The sequence below is a fragment of the Pan troglodytes genome, chromosome 17 (assembly GCF_028858775.2).
Source record: "Pan troglodytes isolate AG18354 chromosome 17, NHGRI_mPanTro3-v2.0_pri, whole genome shotgun sequence".
Classification (NCBI taxonomy): Eukaryota; Metazoa; Chordata; class Mammalia; order Primates; family Hominidae; genus Pan; species Pan troglodytes.
In genome coordinates this window covers 28449801-28470880 of record NC_072415.2, presented here as the reverse complement: position 1 = coordinate 28470880, position 21080 = coordinate 28449801, and positions in this window count along the sequence as shown.

The following is a 21080-nucleotide window of genomic DNA, read 5'->3' as shown; positions in this document are numbered from 1 at the left end:
TTTTTTCCTCCTTTTCTTTCAGTGATGAACAAAATTAGAAAGTAAAATTTTATAAGAAATATTTTGTAAAGTCCCTTTCTTAACCCAAAATGAAATTCATAGATAATATATCTTATGTATACATACATAATCTTTTGTAAATCAATAACATATTCTAATCATACTACAAATGAGAAATAATAATTTCCAATGAGCTGAACGTCAACATGTAAATGCTCAAGCAATGCAACATTTCAAGATGTGAAGAATTTCTGATTTGTGCTCACTACATAACAATAGCCCCACCTTCATTATGACAAGTCAGAATACATCTTCTCAGCTTCAAAATGCCTTCTCGGTATCCCTTTTTTCCTCATTTAGAATCAATGTATTAAAGAATTTTAAGTAGGAAGCAAAAGGTTTTTATTACTTCCTTTAAAATAAATCACTTAGGCTGTTGTGTGGAGAATGAACAGAAGAGGGGCAAGAGAGAAAATGCAGAGACCCACTAGGAGGCCACACAGTGATCCCAGCAAAAGATGCTACTTTCACGCTACTAACAACTAAATCTGCAGTCTTCTTCCTGCATCCGGATGCCTATTAGACATCTCTATTTGAAGATGCTGGTGCTTTGTGAAATATTTCAATCTCCAAATTAAATTTTAGATTTCCCTCATTCTTCTACAACAAACTGCATCTCTTATTTTCTCATCATACCAGTCTTACATTTCTGCAACATCTCTTGAACTTTCACCTTCTTTTGTATCCAATCCCAGCCTCGTTCTTCTAGCCAGAAATAATAACAGACTCTTAGCTGGACGGCTGCCTTGTATCTCCAGTTGCAATCCACTCTATAAGCAGCTTCTAGAACAATCTCTCTTAAATACCAACATCTATACATCATTCACTTCTACAACCACTATCTTACCCTGGCATTTGCAAGATTGACTGGAGCTTCACATGGCATAGTGTGACCATGGAACACAAAAAGGGTCAAACCCATTGTTAAGGTGTTCTAACCATCCAAGTTATCCATCCAATGGGATGTCTTCCCCATTCCTCCTCTCTATTGCCTGCTATCTTTTGCAATTTCTTACATCATCTTACCTGTGAGACCTAACGACTCACTGCCCCCGCCAGCACTCTGAAAAAGCAAGAATATTTCATTCTTTCCCTCTTAACTTAGACACACACACAAACAGTAGGTTCTCAGTGTGTGTTTGATAAATTTATTTCAAAGTGTAAAATAAAGCTCCAAAATGATGACAAAAGAGAGTGCAAAGCAAAAACCTTAAGCATTTTCTGTGGATTTAAGAGTGTTTTTTTGGCTGCATAAATGTCTTCTTTTGAGAAGTGTCTGTTCATGTCCTTCGCCCACTTTTTGATGGGGTTGTTTGTTTTTTTCTTGTAAATTTGTTTGAGTTCATTGTAGATTCTGGATATTAGCCCTTTGTCAGATGAGTAGGTTGCAAAAATTTTCTCCCATTTCGTAGGTTGCCTGTTCACTCTGATGGTAGTTTCTTTTGCTGTGCAGAAGCTCTTTAGTTTAATTAGATCCCATTTGTCAATTTTGGCTTTTGTTGCCATTGCTTTTGGTGTTTTAGACATGAAGTCCTTGCCCATGCCTATGTCCTGAATGGTAATGCCTAGGTTTTCTTCTAGGGTTTTTATGGTTTTAGGTCTAACGTTTAAGTCTTTAATCCATCTTGAATTAATTTTTGTATAAGGTGTAAGGAAGGGATCCACTTTCAGCTTTCTACATATGGCTAGCCAGTTTTCCCAGCACCATTTATTAAATAGGGAATCCTTTCCCCATTGCTTGTTTTTCTCAGGTTTGTCAAAGATCAGATAGTTGTAGATATGTGGTGTTATTTCTGAAGGCTCAACCCTTGTGGAAGTCAGTGTGGCAATTCCTCAGGATCTAGAACTAGAAATACCATTTGACCCAGCCATCCCATTACTGGGTATATACCCAAAGGACTATAAATCATGCTGCTATAAAGACACATGCACACATATGTTTATTGCGGCACTATTCACAATAGCAAAGACTTGGAACCAACCCAAATGTCCAACAATGATAGACTGGGTTAAGAAAATGTGGCACATATACACCATGGAATACTATGCAGCCATAAAAAATGATGAGTTCATGTCCTTTGTAGGGACATGGATGAAACTGGAAATCATCATTCTCAGTAAACTATCACAAGAACAAAAAACCAAACACCGCATATTCTTACTCATAGGTGGGAACTGAACAATGAGAACACATGGACACAGGAAGGGGAACATCACACTCTGGGGACTGTTGTGGGGTGGAGGGTAGGGGGAGGGATAGCATTAGGAGATATACCTAATGCTAAATGACGAGTTAATGGGTGCAGCACACCAGCATGGCACATGTATACATATGTAACTAACCTGCACATTGTGCACATGTACCCTAAAACTTAAAGTATAATAATAATAATAATAATAAAAGAGTGTTCATGACCTTCCAAGCCAGCTGCTCAGTCTACTGTGGCACAGCAGGTTAAATTTTCTATGAAGGAACAATATGTACAACCTCAAAGCATTGATTCTAAAGTCAGATTATGGTCCAAATCTCAGAAACATCATGTACTAACTATAAAAATTTAGGCAACTTAAACTGGGCGCAGTGGCTCATGCCTGTAATCCCAGCGCTTTGGGAGGCTGAGGTGGGTGGATCACCTGAGGTCAGGAGTTCGAGACCAGCCTAACCAACATGGTGAAACCCTGTCTCTAATAAAAATACAAAAATTAGCTGGGCGTGGTGGCACGTGCCTGTAGTACCAGCTACTCAGAAGGCTGAGGCAAGAGAAGCACTTGAACCCGGGAGGTGGAGGTTGCGGTGAGCTGAGATCATGCCATTGCACTCCAGCCTGGGCAACAGAGTGAGACTTCATCTCAAAAAAAAAAAAATAGGCAACTTAATTAAAAATATTTGTGCCTTGGTTTCCTGAACTGTAAAATAGGTAGTAATTGTATCTACTTCATAAGATTGTTTGAGAAGTGAATGAGTTGTTGCATACAAAACACTTAGAATGGTACTTGGCACATAGTAAGCATTTAGCAAGAATTCGCTGTTATTATTGAAACCAAGTTTACCCTTAAAACACTTACAAATTTTGTGTGTGTGTGTGTGTGTGTGTATATATACACATATATATATATGAATATAATATTGTTTTGTTAAATTCACAGCCATCTTATTCAATAAAGATATGATGCTAATCAAATATTTGGAAAACTTATAACACCACTGGAAAAATATATATATACAAATGATTAAGTCCTAAGGTCTAGAACAAAGGGAAAGTGCAAAAGCCCATCCCAGTGAAGATTTGTGATTCTTTTAAATGACTATGAAATGCATATAATGGGACCTTTATAAAAAGTCCAATTCTCAATAGTGTGCTTCTTATAAAATCCTAATTTTATTTCACTGATGGCAATCTTTAGGCCACTCTAGGCCCAAAACTTTAATTTTTATTGAAATCATCAAGGAATTATAGTACTAAGATTCATCCCTTTCAGATCAGAAATTAAGATTGAGAGAAATTTAATTTCCACTATTTTCCAAGTACGTTACTCTCTCCAGAACCAGAAACATTCTTATTTAGATCCCATTGTTAAAAGCATATTTTGGTAAATGGGTATCAATAAAATATGCAGTTATAAAAATAACATTTTGGTTAAACCCTAGAATGTTAACTACACAAAGGATTCCAGAGTAGGAATTGTTTTTTATACAATTAACAAATTCGTGTTTGGATTCATAAACAACACATAACTTTATATGGATTGATGCTTTCCCACACTTTTTAAAGAAAGTATCACAATCAGAGAGACAGGCTAAAGTGAAAAAACATTACCAGAGATGTCACAGATTCCTTTTGCTCAAGTGGGACACAACGAAAAGCCATCTTGTGTCCCTCTTGTACAAGAAGAACATCTTTTCGCGGAATTCCAGAGTTGGAGCAGAGGGAAGGCTTGAATCTGCCACATTTGCAACTGCCAGACCACAGGGCAGACTCGGTTCTGTTTTCTGGTGTTCACTAATTTTTCTTAACCTCTCTCTTAGGCATCTGAGGGTCTGCTGGACTATGGGCCTCATCATTTCCTCAGCCTCCACTGAGGGCCTGGATACTCCTCAAAGACTGCAGCCACTTTGAAGGATGCAGGAGAGGCAGGAAACTGGCTTGGGTTCCATCGCAAAAGGATTCCAGCAGACGTAGGATAGCTACGTCCACCGCTTCTCTACTGTACAGACCTCAGCAGCAAGAGGTCTGAGCTCTACAGGGTCAGGATGGTAAAGTTCTGTCTGAAAACTCACAGGCTGCTAAGAATAGCATGGCCAATTCCCAAAAGCTGTGTCACTCTCAGGGCAGAACTCACTCCTACATCCAATCCAGCTCAATCTTCTGCCCCACAAGGGACTTTCTCCTTCAAAGAATTTCTACAGCAAGTGTTTTCAACTTGCTAATGTTGACCCTCATGTAAAACCTGCCTTGCAGGCTGGGCGCTGTGGCTCATGCCGGTAATCCCAGCACTTTGGGAGGCTGAGGCAAGCAGATCACCTGAGGCCAAGAGTTGGAGACCAGCCTGGCCAGCATGGTGAAACCCCGTCTCTACTAAAAAATACAAAAATTAGCCAGGTGTGGTGGTGGGCACCTGTAATCCCAGCTACTCGGGAGGCTGAGGCAGGAGAATTGCTTGAACCCGGGAGGCGGAGGTTGCAGTGAGTGGAGATCGTACCACTGCACTCCAGCTTGGGCGACAAGAACGAAACTCCGTCTCAAAAAAAAAAAAAAAAGAAAACCCACCTTGCATTAACGCCTAATTGAGCAACATCTTGTCAGAGAAACTGTAAACTTTCATATCAGGGGATGTTTCTTATACATCCCTTTGGAGCCCAATATATGCATGTATTATATTAATACTGAATGAATACTGTTTGAGAAGAAAAAAGAGAAAAGCTTAACTAGCACAAAACCATTCCCTACATCTATGGGCAGCTTAATAAAATATTTTCTGTGTTCATTTCTGGTAGATGAAATTATGTTAAATGTTTTTAATTCATTCATTCAACATTTAGTTCCTGCCTTTATTTTTTATTATTTTTTAAATTATTTTTTAGAGACAGGGTCTTGCTCTGTCACCCAGGCTGGTGTGCAGTGGCGTGATCATGTCTCACTTCAGCCTCAGACTCCTGGGCTCAAGCAATCCTCCCAATTCAGCCTCCCGAGTACCTGAGATTACACGTGCACACCACCAAATCTGACTAATTTTTTTATTTTTTTGAAAGATGGGGTCTTGCTATGTTGCCTAGACCGATCTCAAACTCCTGGGCTCAAGCTGTCCTCCCACCTTGGCCTCCCAAATGATTGAGTTTATAAGCATGAGACACCATACCCAGCCAGTGCCTGCCTTTGAAGGTGAAGGATACAATGAGAGGTATAGCAGAGTCCAGGTCACACAGCCCCTTGGACACTATGCTAAGGAGCAGGCCCTTAACATTTATTGCTCAGAAGGTCATTGAGGAATGTTTTGCAGGGTATAAAACAGTCAGTTTTGTTTTATGGCTAAAACACTCTGATGACAATGTGAAACATGAATTTGAGGGGCAAGACTGGAAGCAGGGTTAAGTGCAGGACACCAACAGAGAAATGGCTAGGAATTAAACTAGGGCAATAGTCATAAGGATGCAGAAATGGGAACAAGTATAAGATAGAGAAATAGGTACAACTTGATGACTGACTCTTGGGGGAAAGGGGTGGCAGAATTCAGGAGTGACTCACTACACTGGAAATGCCATATGTGTCTTTTCAGCTAACCTATAATCTGCAAGAGTTCCTGGACTATACTGTGGTATTTACCACTGTCTCTATCATCTGGTACACACCCTTGCAGGTGGTAGACACTTAATAAATACTCCTTGAATTAAAATTAAAAATCTTTTGATTAGATCTGACTCTTACACATCTAGGAAAATTGTTTGAAAAAAAAACTTTATTCTTTTCTAGGTCTGAACCTACTCAAATAAACTTAAAGAGTTTAAAAAGGCATTCTTTTTTTACTATCATCCCTTTCAGAAATGAAATTTCAATTTCTCTAATTTGACATTACCATGGTTAAGTGGACCTCACTATCAAAACATCTTCCTAACATACATTGATAAGCATTATGTTTCCATTGAAATCATAATTGTATTTCGTGAAACAAACACATTAGTTTTTTTAAAACTGTTTCTTCATACGAATCAAGAAAAACTGGAAAGTGGTTATACCTCCATGAAGAAAGACTGAAACCTAGGACAGTTGTTCCCTCATTACCTGCAGTTTCACTTTTGCAGTTTCAGTTACTTAGTCAATCATGGTCTGAAATATTGCAATATATTTGTAAATATATATTATAATATTATTATTTATATATACAATATATAAATATTTCTATATAATATATATTATTTGTATATATATAATATATATTATTTTTATATATATAATATATAAATATATTACGATATTTTTATATATACAATATATAAATATATTACAATATATTTTATATATAAATGACATTTTAAGAGAGAGACTATATTCACACACCTTTTATTATAGTCTATTGCTATAACTGATCTATTTTATTATTAGTTATTGTTAATCACTTACCTTGCCTAATTTGTAAGTTAAACTTTATCATAGGTATGTACATATAGGAAAAAACACAGTTTGGTATTATGTGCAATTTCAGGCATCCACTGGGATTCTTGGAACTATCCCCCATGGATAATAGGAGACTACTATACTCAGTATCAAGCTGTTGGCTGCATACACAAATCATTATTTTTCTTCAGAACAAGTTCATGAAAGCATGACAGTCACCTGGTCTTTGAAATGCTAACTGTTAATATTTTTCTAGGTAATAGAAAATAATATTACTCTTTTTTGTGAGGTTCAGAAATAAACACTATGCAAATCTAACAATACTGTATGTGGCGTGACATATGGATCCTTAATAACTTTTCTTTCTTGTAGATTAATAGAATTTTTACCAGCCAGGGTCCCCAATAGAAAACAGATGACAAACAGACAATAGGCTAATTTTAGCAGAGTTTATTTATGAAAACTTAATCATAAAGGCATTGCTCTGGGGGAAACACAATACACAGAAGAGTCACCAAGGCCTGACAGTAGCCTGACTGTCACCATTCCTATGCCACAAAGAAGGAGGGGAGCAGTGGTCACTGGGATCTGGAGAGAGAAAGTCATGTAGAAAAAGATCCCTTGAAAGGACCAGAGATTTCTGCTAAAGGGCACTGAACTCCTTCAACTCCACAGGAAGGAACCCAGGCAAGCAACTACTATGCCAGTGCTCTCCTCCCTCCCTCTGGTCTTTTAATAGCGCTCTCAATTGGCCAAACCCAACAAAGGCAATGGGATCCCATTAGCAAGTCCATATAGGCAGGATCCAGGGGCAGAGAACAAGGTGGAGAATGGTGGGAAGGGGACCTGGAGGAGAAAATAGAAGACACCAGCTTGGACTCACTCATTTGAGCTTTTCTGTCTAGGAAAGATGACCTCAGTACACTTGCCAGTGTCCAGGCTGTTTTTCATCATCTCCCTCTTGCAGAGTAAAAATTTTTCCTGAGTTCACATTTAAACTTCTAAGTATACAGCTATCAATAAATACCATGTTCCTCTAGCATATCAGCAGGAAATCTGAAAGAACATGGGATAAGCAAGTACAAGGAAAATACAAAATGAAACACCTAGTAAAATAGTAAGTAAACATTTTAGGAATTGTGCCGAAAAATTTCTTTAGAAATCTTTAGAAAGGTTTCAGAATTTAGGGATGTTTTATTATTTGTATCCCTCCTCTCCCCTCCCCATCCTACACACATGCACACACACACACACATACACATTGAGCACTTTTGGCTCAAAAAGTGTCTTTTCTTTGATCTTCTTTTGGAGATTTAAAATCTGCTTATCTGTGGAATGGAACTTCAAGAGATCTTTTTATCTAAGTGCTTAGACATTTCTACAAAAGGCAGTCTTTAATCTGAAAAGTATCGATTTTTCTTATTAATTGCTACTGTTTGCCAACGGTACAAAAATTTTCCTTGTCTTATGTCTGTTTATCACACTATGTCCAAAACAGTTGGATTTCCAGCACTTTTGTGAGCTACTTAGTATGTTTAGTACTGAGCATGGCACTTAGTAAGTGCACAATTAATATCAGTAATAATGGTAGTTGGTAGCTGTAGTTGTTTATTCTTTTGAAAAAAATAGTATTTTTTCAAGGCAAAGATTCAGAAATGCACTGTAAAGTGTGAGATTCAGCTAAAAGTTCTGTCTTACAATATGCACTGTCATGAATGTAAAACTTTTTAAAAAGCTTCCATTTTCTTGAGGAATATTTGGAAGTTTATGGTAAAGACATTGAAATCCAGTGGATTGCAGAGATTCTAGCCATATTGGCAAGGACTCTAAAATCAAACCTCAAATATAGTTATTTTATTTATTCGTTTATTTACTGGGGCTTCACATCCTAGCTTCTTCCCAAAAGAAAAGAAATGTTTTATTGTCATTTCCTCCTCATTTTCTGTGTCTTTCCTTAGAGTAGAAACTGACAGGTTAGATCATATTCCGGCAGAGTAATGAAACCACAGCCCAGACATATATTATTTAAAGACCTGGATTTCATTCACCATAGGTGAAGATGACTGAAGTCAAAGAGCCTGGTTTATATCACTGGGCTGCCAGCAGGACAGAACTCGCAGCCTCTGCTTCCCATTATGAACAGATCTATAAAGGAAGCTATGCCTTTGTTTCTCCACCAAAGCACTCATTTTATATAGTGCCAACTTACAGAATTTTCAAGAGCAGAACTTCAGTGGGCAAAACAGGAAGATCCCTCAAACTGGTTTTGAGTATAACTCATCAAAATATGAGAAAAATAGAAAATACAGGTTCATGGCATAGTTTCTCTCAAATACTAGACAAATAATAGGTGCAGGCAAAAATAATTTGTTTCTTTGAATCTGATACTGCTAATGTCATTCAGAATGAGAGCTGTATTGATTAAACTTTAATTTGAAATGCAGAGTTTAAAATGCTAATGTCATTCACTAGTTCATGAGACTTTCATAATCAATTTTATATTTGTGTTCTTCATCATGATGGTATTATTTTTTAATAGGCCAGAGTCCTTTTACTAGCAGTATACTGGCCACTATGTAATTGGTCCTCTACTACACTGATTGTTAAACATTTCGAATATTACCTTGGGTCAAAGTTCCTTTAATGAAGGATTTTTATCAATCTCTTTTACTATTAAACTTAACAAATTGAATTCTGCAGTTGCACTTCTAGTTACAGTGCAGAAAAGCATAAAAGAATTTTGCTCCTGTCATAAAAAGAAAACACGCAACAAACTAAAACTTTCTCTATTCTTTAACACCAACAAAGAATAGCCGACACAAATTAGTCGAAATGCTGAATTAACTGAATCTTGACAGGCTGATTGCTCAGAAAATCTTTGCTTCATTCAAATTTTCTCTACAAAATTCTGGTAAGGAATCTATACTGCTGCAGCTTTGTGACTTTCTAACCAGAATGTGTTCTCTCTGCTGGGTCATCATTTTTCATGCTTGCTATGGCCAAGTGATGTAGAGTAATAAACTTACTTTCATGGGAAGAAATCCAATGGCAGTTGTTGAATCCAGTGATTCTCAGTCTTCATATTCTTTGTCCTATTGCATTTGACTCCACTGATCCGTAAAATACTTTCTGCATCTCACTGCTGCATTTCCTCCATCTTTCTGGTCCCTCCTCACTTAGTTGCTGGTTCCTCCTCATTACCCTGTCCTCCAAATTTTGGAGTATCTCAGGCGTAAGTCCTTGGACCTCTTCTTTTTTCTCTCCACCCTCACTCCATAGGTAATTACTATGGCTTGAGTTTGAATATGTCCCCCAAAATTCGTTTATTGGAAACTTAATCCTCAATGGAGAAGTGTTGGGAAGTGGGACCTTGAAGAGTGCTTGAATCATGGGGGCAAAACCTTCATAAACTGATTAATGCCTTTATCATGAGAGTGGGTTTGTTACAAAACGACAAGTTTATCCTCCTCTTGCTTGCTCTCTCTCACCCTCTCTTTGCCCTTCTGCCATGGGATGATGCAGCAAGAAGGCCCTTGTCAGATGCTAGCCCCTTAATCTTGGACTTCCAAGCCTCCAGAACTGTGAACTAATTAATTTTGTTCATTATAAATTACTTAATCTGTGGTATTCTCCTGCAGCAACACAAAATGGACTAAGGCAATATTATTACCCAGACTCATTGTTTTAAATACCATCTATGCCTTAAAAATTCCAAAATACCATCTATGCCCTAGTAATTCCAAAAATTTCTCCAGCCTAGACTTCTTCCTGCACTGTCTTCATTTGGATATCTAATAATCATCTCAAACACAACATGTCCAAGAATGAGTTATTGATTTTTCCATCAAACTTTCTCTCCCCAAAGTTTTCCCCCCCTCAATAAACAGCAATTCTATTCTTTCAGTGGCTTACATCAAATTTCTTTGAGTCATCCTTGATTCCTCTCTTTATCTTACACCGTACATCTCATCCATTAGCAAATCCAGTCTACTCTACCTTCAAATTCTATCTAGAATCCAACCACTTCTTATCTTCTCTGCTACTATCACTTTGGTTTAAGCCATCATCCTCTCTTTCCAAGAGTATTACAAGAGCTTCCTAGCTGGTCTCCCTGGTCCCACTTGCCTCTCTGCACTGTAGTCAACACAATAGCTTGGAGTGATCCTTTTAAAAGTGAAGGCAGATCATGTCACTCCTCTGCTTAAAAAGTCTTTCATAGCTTCTTTTCCCATTCCAAACAAAAGCCAAAATCCTTACAATGATCTGTAAGGCTCTACACAATCTGTTCCTGTCACTCTCTGATCTCAGCCCCATCTTGCTCCAGCCACAGTGGCCTCCTTGCTGTTCCTTGAACACACCAGCTTTATTGTCACCTAGAGTCTTGTAGGAATTGTTCCCTCAAATATCCTGATGGCTCTCTCCATCATCTCTTTTAGATCTTTGCTCAAATATTACCCTCTTAGTGAAGATTTCCCCAACAATACTATCTAAAATTTCAGTTTTCCGCCAGCATTGTCTATCCCCCTTACTTTAGTTCCTCTTTATCAGTCATCATGATCTAACATAATTTAGATTTTGCTCATGTATCTTCATATCTCTGTCTGTTTGTTCTTTATTTAATGTAAGCGTCTTGATAGTACCATTTTCTAATGTGTTGTTCATTATCCTAATTGAGACAACACCTGGCTCAGCACACAGTCAGTAAACATTTGTTAAATGCACATATAGAACATTTACTTTTCTACTTGAAATTAGATGTGAAGATAGATTCTTTGCTTGCACAGAGTCGTGACATTTCCTAAGCAAAGCCTCTGCTTGTGAATCACAATGACTGTCATGTATGAGTATACAGACGTGATACTCTGATCTAAGGATATCATACATGTTAATTTAAATCTCAGAACAATCCTATAAATAGGTATCATTATCCAATTTTAGAAATGAAGAAACTAAAGCTTGGAGAGTTTAACTAAATACTCTAAAGTCACAGAACTAGCATGGATTGAGCTAGATTTCAAACTCAGATCTATGCAACTATAAAGGCCTCCTTCTTAATTACTATGACAGGCTACCTTCCTTTGAAAAATTGCTTAGGACATTATTCACTTAATAGTTACGCACTCAAAATCAAGAATTTGTGTATAACTAGACTACGTCACACTGTGTTAGGCATAAAGCAAAATAACCTTAGGTAAGGTGATCAATGAACAAAAAACTGCAAAACCTCTTTGGTGTTAGCACACCTTAAAAAAACCCTAAAAACCTCCTTTTTTGTTTATTTCTCATCTGTATCCCAAATTTGCTAATACCCCACATCAGCTACATTCTTTTTCATTATTTGTTGTAATAACTTATTGATTACATTATTTGTTATAACAACATTATTTGTTGTTATAACTTATTGATTCCAGAAATGTTAACTTGAGGATTGTAAAGGGAAATATGTTTATTTCCTTATTAGTTAATTTGATTAACTTTGTTATTATTCTTTGTTTTATGTTCTTGCCAGACCTGACAGATCCATTTTACTCTTGGGTTGTGGTGAACTTACCATTATGTTGCTATATTCAAATAGAATAGGATGAAGAATGAAGAAAAGATGAGGAAGATTTACATACATCAAAAACTTCTCTTCAGTAACATGAATCTCATTTATTTAGTCTCTGGTAAACAGACTAATAGGAAGGGCCTATATAACAGAAACATACACATTAAAATTATTCTAATTAGAAAGCACATTTATGTGTATATGTTTGCCATTATGCTCTACTTATTCCTATTTTATATCAAATTTATACCTTGGAAGTGCTACTTCGATTATGAACCAACTCGCAAATCATCTGAAACTTACTTGTCTTTTAACTCTAAACAAAAGAACTAATGGCATCTTCTATATGAACTTTGGAGATCATAATTTATGCAATAAGGTACCTATCACCATCAATAAAAAGTAAGCTTCCATTTGGGCCCTGGACAATATTCATCAGAACCAAACAAGAATGGGAAACAAGAATTAGAGGACTCATTCAGTCAAACAAAATCTAAGGATTAAAACAAGAAACAATTGTGAAAACATATTTCAGTCACTGAGCCTGTCCTTAATTTCTAATCTTTCTGGATAGAACAACCACTTAATATTATAAATTTCTGCTAAAAACATTTAATAAATAATGTACTGAAGATCTGATGCTCTATGTTAGTTCAAGTATGTAGAAAAACATTTCAAGTGATTATGCAAAAGTGAAGCATACACCATTTTCTTCTGTTTCTTTTATTTGCAACTCATGAATAATTTCTGCTTCTGATGATGATAAATCCCCTTCTGATCAGAGTAGCTACAGATTTAAACTTGGATTTACAGTTAATAGCATGAAGTAGTTAAATAAGCTGAAGTTGGAATATGCTGCAAAAGGGAAGTATTGTAAATATATTTCCTTTAACAAATAGAAAGATATAAAAGACATTTTGAGAAAACAAATTTTAATTTTAGAGAACAAGTACAACAAAGGAAGCAAGCAATAATAATAACAAAAAAAGCACTGGAAATCCACAAAATAAAAATGAAACTTCTTTCATTTCTTCTCCATCAGATAATGTGAATGTTACTTTCTCTTTTATTTATTACACATAATTAAATATGTATAACCTAGGCAGTAGATGGAAGAGTGGATTAGAGCTATAATACTAACATGAAATATGCCCAATACCAGCCATTAAGTATGAAAAGAAAGCTGAAGAACAATATGTATTCATGAACTTTTTATGGAAAAGTGCTTCTACCCAAACTAGTTGTTGTTTATATGTGAAAGCCTGGGGAAAGGTTTGGAAGAATACATACCCAACTGTAAAAATGACTTTCTCACAGAGAATTGTGGCTACTGTGGGAAAAAGGAGCTTTGATACTTATTCTGGATGCCTCTGTGGTGTTTGAAATTTTCAATAAGAATGATATTTCTTGCCGAATTACATACGAAGTAAAACTACAGGCCGGGGGCGGTGGCTCATGCCTGTAATCCCAGCACTTTGGGAGGCCGAGGTGGCCAGATCACCTCAGGTCAGGAGTTTGAGACCAGCCTGACCAACATGGAGAACCCCCATTTCTAGTAAAAATACAAAATTCGCCAGGCATGGTGGTGCATGCTTGTAATCCCAGCTCCTTAGGAGGCTGAGGCAGGAGAATCGCTTGAACCAGGAGGCAAAGGTTGCAGTGAGCCGAGATCACACCATTGCACTCCAGCCTAGGCAACAAGAGTGAAACTTCATCTCAAAAAAAAAAAACACACACAAAGTAAAACTACATAAATGTTTATATGCACAACCTCTCGTTTAGTGTTTTCAGCTAGAAAACATCAAGGCTAGATTACAGACCAGCTTTGGAGCAGTCTGGAATCAAGTTCCACCCTCATCCTGATTAAACATGTAACCTTAGATGAATTATCAAATCTGAATCTATGGACTTCAACGTCCTCATCAGTATAATTCAGAGACTGAGTTCAGTGATATCATAAGCTCCTTCCTGCCTAAGTGTTTATGACTTTACTATGAAAAAGGAAGACTTTAGGTCAATAAAACATTTCTAGATTCTCTTTTCTTGGTAAGTTCTTTCTGTCTAATCAGAGACTCTAATTACTTACACACATACCTCAGGGATATTGCAGGTTTAGTTCCAGACCACTGCAATAAAGTGAGTCACACACTTTTTTTGGTTTATCAGTACATATAAAAATTATGTTTCCACTATACTGTAATCTACTAAGTGTGCAATACCATTAGGTCTAAAAAGTGTACATACCTTAATTTTAAAATACTTTATTGCTAAAAAATACTAATGATCATCTGAGCCTTAAGCAAGTTGTAGTCTTTGCCAGTGGAGGATCTTGTCTTGATGTTGATGGCTGCTAACTGATCATGTTGGTGGTTATTGAAGGTTGGGGTGGCTATGAATATTCCTTAAAATAAAACAACAATGAAGCTTACTGCATCGATTGACTCTTTCTTTCATGAAAGATTTCTCTGTAGCATGTGATGCTATTTGATGGCATTTTATCCCCAGCGGAACTTCTTTCGAAATTGGGGTCAATCTTCTCAACCCTGCTGCTGCTTTATCAAGTAAGTTGATGTAATATTCTAAATTGTTTTTTGTCATTTCAACAACATTCACAGCATCTTCACCAGGAGTAGATTCCATCTCAAGAAACCAATTTGTTGGCTCATGCATGAGAAGCAACTTGTATTTGTTAAAGTTTGATCATGAAATTGCAGCAATTCAGTCGTATCTTCAGGCTCCACTTCTAATTCTAGTTCTCTTGCTATTTCCACCACATCTGCAGTGACTTCCTCTACTGAAGTATTGAACCCCTCAAGCCTTCCACGAAGGTTGGAATTGCTATTTTAACCTCCTCTCATGAATCACATAGTTGTCCTTTATAGTATTGAGAATGATGAGACCTTTCCAGAAGGTTTTCAATGGACTTTGCCCAGATCTATCAGAGGACTCGCTCTCTATGGCAGCTACAGCCTTACAAAATGTATTTCTTAAATAATAAGACTTAAAAGTCAAAATATTTTTTCAATAGAGATCTGTTTCATTTACACTGAAAATCTGTGGTTTAGTGTGGCCAACTTCATCAAGGATCTTAGTTAGATCTGGATAACTTGCTGCAGCTTCTACATCAGCACTTGCTGCTTCATCTTGCACTTTTGTTATGAACAAACCTCTGCTAGTTTCCAACTTTTCTTCTGCATCTTGCTCACCTCTCCCAGCTTTCACAGAATTGAAAAGAGTTAGGGCCTTGCTCTGAATTAGACTTTGGATTAAGGAAATGTTATGGCTGGTTTGATCTATCCAGACCACACAAACGTTCTCCATGTCAGCAATAAAGCTGTTTTGTTTTCTTATCATTGGTGTGTTCATTGGAGGAGTACATTTAATTTCCTTCAAGAACTTTTCCTTTGCATTCACATCTTGGCTGACTATTTGATGCAAGAGGCCTATCTTTCAGCCTATGTTGACTTTCAACATTTCTTCCTCACTAAGCTTAATTATTTCTCTGGCTTTTGATTTAAAGTGAGAGACACGTGACTCTTCCTTTCACTGAGAGACCATCATTGTAAGGTATTATTTGGTTTAATTTCTACACTGTTTGTCTTGGGGAACAGAGAGGCCTAAGGAAAGTGAAAGACATGGAGGAACAGCTGCTTGCTGGAGCAGTCAGAACACACACATTTATTGATTACATTTGCCATCTTATATGGATGCAGTGCATGGCACCCCAAAACAATTATAATAGTAACATCAAAAATCACTGACCACTTGGCGCATGCCTGTAACTCCAGCTACTCAGGGGGCTGAGGCAGGAGAATCACTTGAACCCAGGAGGCGGAGGTTGCAATGAGCTGAGATCACACCATTGCACTCCAGCCTGGGCAACAAGAGCAAAACCCCGTCTCAAAAAAAAAAAAAGAAAAAAAACAATTCCTGCTGTGGGAAAAGAGCACTGACAGACTTGCTCAACGCAGGGTTGCCACAAACCTTCAATTTTTTTTTTAAAAGTACTGCAAAATACAATAAAGTGAAGGGCAATAAAATGAGGGCTGCCTTTATGTAATTCAAGATATTCCAATTTCATATACACATGCATACCATGCACTTACACATACACATACATTCTTCAGGAGGAAGTCAAGACCAAGGTCATCTTCTGCAGCCCTCCACATGTTTGCCTGCAATATTTTAATGACATAAAGTCTTAGCTTTGTTGCCAGGTGTGAGGAAGTCATGATAAATTTTTACCTTTATTCACCCTTATTCTGTTTTGACCTCAACTGGTGTATTGCAATTCAATTATGGCACTAACCACCTGGAGTTAGCAGAGACCCCAAAGTTACAGGGCAGAGTCCACAACAAGACTGCCTTCACTTCATATCAGCTGGCTCCAGTTCTGGGTGATTTCCACAATCCCGCTAACTCACTAGAGTGGCTCACGAAACTTTAGAAGGCATTATATTTATGATCACAATTTTATTATAAAGGATGTAACTTGGGAACACTTAAATAAAGACACACATAGAATAAAGTGTAGGGGGGTCTCAAGTACAGAGTTTCTCTGCCCTGTGTTCATGGAATCAGTGCCCATCACCCTCCCAGAACATCTGTGCATTCACCAGCCAGAAAGCACCACTGAGCTTCGGTTTCCAGAGTTTTTGCTGGAGTTACATTACATAGAGATGATTCATTAAATAATTGGCCACATGACTGAAGTTGATCTCCAGCCCTCTGTTCCTCCTCAGGGGTCAGGCTGACTCCACATCTCAACTCTTTAATCACATAGTTGTCCTTTCTGGTGAGCAGCTCCCCTCCTGAAGCTACCTAGGGGCCCATGGTGAACCACCTCATTTGCATAAACTCAGGGGTGACCCAAGAGGCTCAAGAATAACAAAGATGCTTCTACCACTTGAAAAGTTCCCATGGTGTTAGACGCTCCATGCCAGTAACCTAGGACAAAGATTAGACACATTTTTAAATTATACAACTCCAAACCTTCTGGGGATAGTATTTAAATTTGACAACCCCAGCATTTTTGTTATCAATACAGAACTACCAATGACATAGCATCCTTAATTACATATACCTAATTTAGTGACTTTCAGCTAACAGTTTACACAACAAATTTGTGGTTGCTTTATCTCTCTACGGTCCTGAGAGGAGGACAGCATCGTGGTTAAGTGCTGCAAGCTCTAGAGATAAAGTTATTGGGTTTAAATCCAGGGCGCTTTCATGTCTCAGTTGTTAAGCAAATTCTCTTTCTGTGCCTCTTTTCTCCCTCTGTAAAATGGGAAATGAAAATTATACCCATCTCCAATGTTAATTGTTAGGACTAAATTAGCTAATCTAGGCCAAGTGTTGAGGACAGTGCATGGCACTTAGTGAATGTTCACTATTATTATTGTCATAATGAAACTTGTAAATACTGTTGATTAAATGTTTCACCTTGACACATACAGCTTTGTTTTTCCTTTGTATAAATTTAAGGGTTACAAGTGCAGTTTTGTTACATGAATATATTGTGTAGTGGTAAACTCTAGGCTTTTAGTGTAACCATCACCCAAATATCATGCATTAAACCCATTAAGTAATTTCTCATTCTTCACCCCCTCCCACCCTCCCACTGTCTGAGTTTCCATTGTCTATTATTCCACACTCTATAACCTTGGTTCCTAGAGCTTTCATACTATCCAAATTATCTTCAAAATTGAAAATCCTACCCCACAGTTGAATATATCATTGAGCTCCAAAAATAAAGGGGCTGGACTAAATAATCTGAATGTCAATTCTGATTCAGAAATGGTATAATTATATAGCTGGCCTCCCGTCATCTAAAAGAGTTCTAGTTCTGTAGTCCAACCGGTGTGACTTCCTTATACATTCCTTAGAATCCTAAGATAGTGATTCAGAATTTCTCTGTCAGAATTATACTGAAAGTATGAGGAAAGGAGCTCTGCCAGTACATCCCAGGCAGGCTCTATTTCAGGTCAACAGGGCTAAGGTATCAGACAAAAGTTGAGGACATACCCAGATCTGCAGACTTCTATCAAGGTAGAAAAGATCCATTTTCTCTTTCTACAAAGAAAAGTCTACTTCATCTTCCCCCCGCCTGAGAGCAGCAAATGCAGTCTGCCCTCTGCCAAACCCATCCTTTGTTATTAAACAACATACCTCTGTGTTTGCCTTTTGCTTATCTTTTTTTTCTGTCTGCAAGTGAGTCACAGCACCTGATGTGACAGATCATCAGATTTTATTAAAACCATTTAGAATTTCTAGCATCCTGCCATCTCTTTGTGCCTGATCTTTTCTTATTATTTCACCCATAGGCTAAAATCCCACAAGTTATAGTTCAACAGGAGAAAATTAAATCAAACAATTTCTTCATTTCTTTTGATTAATATTTTGAAGATGAAAATAATGTTTTGCTATGGTATCTTTGGAAAGCTAATATTTGATTGTTAAGAACGATTCAAGCTTAATGCCGAAGAGGTATGGTTCTTAATTCACATCCAAATAGTCAGTAAGTAATCATTTCCTTACATTTTTTTATGTATTAGCACATCTGCAATGATGTAGTCCATTCATAATGACTCAAAGAGATAATAGAGCAGAGAGTAATGACAATAAAGAAGTTTGGATAGAAAACTAAATGACAAAATAGCTTAATAAAACACATAAAAATAATAGAGAAAATGAGAAAAACCACTCTTAAGATTTAAGAATGAAATATTGTACTGGGAGAATGCTGTCTATATCATACATCTTGATTTTAGACATCTTCTCCATTAAGGTGTGAGCTTATTGGCTCATGTAGCTGAAACACTGACATTTTGGCTTCATAAAAGCAGAATTGCATGGATTTGTGGCTGGCCATCTTAATGACGTACCCAGAGGGTCAACTAACTAAATATACCTAAATACCCCAAAATAAAGGAAGGACTTTTGTGCCATACAGAGTTTTAACCTTGTTCCTATCTCATTCAACATTTTATAATTTTTTATCTACATGAAGACAGATGAAGATATTTTTATTAGCTTCTCATAAAAAGCCAAATGATTTCTTGGTATGTTGATTGATGGGCTCAATATCAAAATTATGCTGATGGTATAGGGAAGTTTAAGCTTTCCCTCTGAAGTTTCCATTAATCAAGTCTGCTGAAATAAACTGACAATAAACAGATTAACAGGAGAAAAGGCGTACAAATTTATCAGTGTGCACAGGGGCCACAGAAAACATAATACTCAAAGAAGGGCAAGAAAGTTAAAGCTTAAATACACTCTTCATAGAGTAGAGTAGAGTAGAGCAAGGGGTTAAGCAATTTTCGAGGAAGAGGAAATGGTTGTTAGGGGAAATAAATGGGCCCCTTTGAGACAAGTTCCTCTGAATTCTGTGGGAGGTGGAGACATGCTATGAGAAGATGGTGAAGGCAGAGCTGAACTGCAAACAAAGGTTGTCTTTTTATGCAGATAAAGCATCTCAAGTAATATCCCTGAAAAGAATCGTTGAAAGAATAGATGAAAAGTCTGTCAGTGTGGTGGCCTAGGTGTGAAGACTTTTAGTTTCCTCTCCTGCAAGATAATCAATTGTCTCTGGTGAAAGTAGATTCCGGGGTGGGGGGTTAATACAATTGCATTCCTTCTGGATGAACTTCCCTCAGTCAGATAAGGGAACTTCAGAAAGAGCCCCTGCCTATGCTTCAGAAGGGAAAGGGGGAGGAGGAGAAGGTCAGAGAGAGATCTTGGCTCTGAGGCATATTTCTGAGGCCTTTCAGTCTTCTTTGTGGAAAGCACTCCACATGCCAAAGCACCACATTTTGGAGTATTGTTTTCTGAGCCCCAATAGTGGTTTCCAACAACGTCATAAAAAAAAATAAAAATTAGATAAGAATAAATGTAAAATTCTGCATTTAAATTGGATTTTTTAATTACACAAATATAACATGGGGAGGTATGCTTTGAGTACATTTGTTATGAAAATTACTTGCTAACTTTGATAAGGATAAAACCAATATGAGCCAAGAGTATAAACCAGCCTAAAGAAGATAATAAAAATTTAAGCTTCATTAGTCAAAAAAGTGGTCCAGGTTAAGAATTTGAGAATGTTGTATGCTCATGGTGTTGAAGTTTTGGTTCTGTTTTGGATAATTATCACTAGATGATTAAAAGGACTGACTACCGAGAGTATTTGATTTACATTTCAAATACAGAACTAAGGTTCTTTATCATTTACTCTGCCACAGACAGGTTTTTCCTTGCACTGCTTAGAAACCAAGGAGTTTATTTCTCTCCCACCTCAATTTATTCTGAAAAACCAAAAGAAGAAAATGAGGAGAGGGAAAGAAAGGGCATTGACTTTTCTTCTTGTTCTTAACATACTTAGCAATATTAAAGGTCAGAGACGTACACAGAAATTGGAGGCAAAAACCATCTTTGAAACTTCTCCAACCCAGAATGGCTTTCTAGAGAATTTTATCTCCTACATTGGATAGAATGAGCTACCTGGGCTGTCTTCCCCTTATGCAGTGTGAAGGTGTGTAGGGGACCTACATTCCCCATTTGTCTTGGTACTCTGGGCCTCCTGCCTAAATAGTTGGTTTTTATAGACTATCACAGACAGTTTTTGTTTGGGGTATCGTATGTCAGACTATGCCACCCCAAAATATGCCACTGCGGCATAAGAATTATTTTCAGCTGAAGGCAATTGAGTGTCAACAAAGAGAGTCAAACTGTAAAAGATTTAAAAAGGTTTATTATGAACCCAATATGAGTGACTAAAGCCCAAGACCAAGTCTCAAGAGGTCCTGAGAGCATGTGCCCAAGGTGGTTGGGTTAGAGCTTGGTGTTTGTTTTTTTGTTTGTTTTTT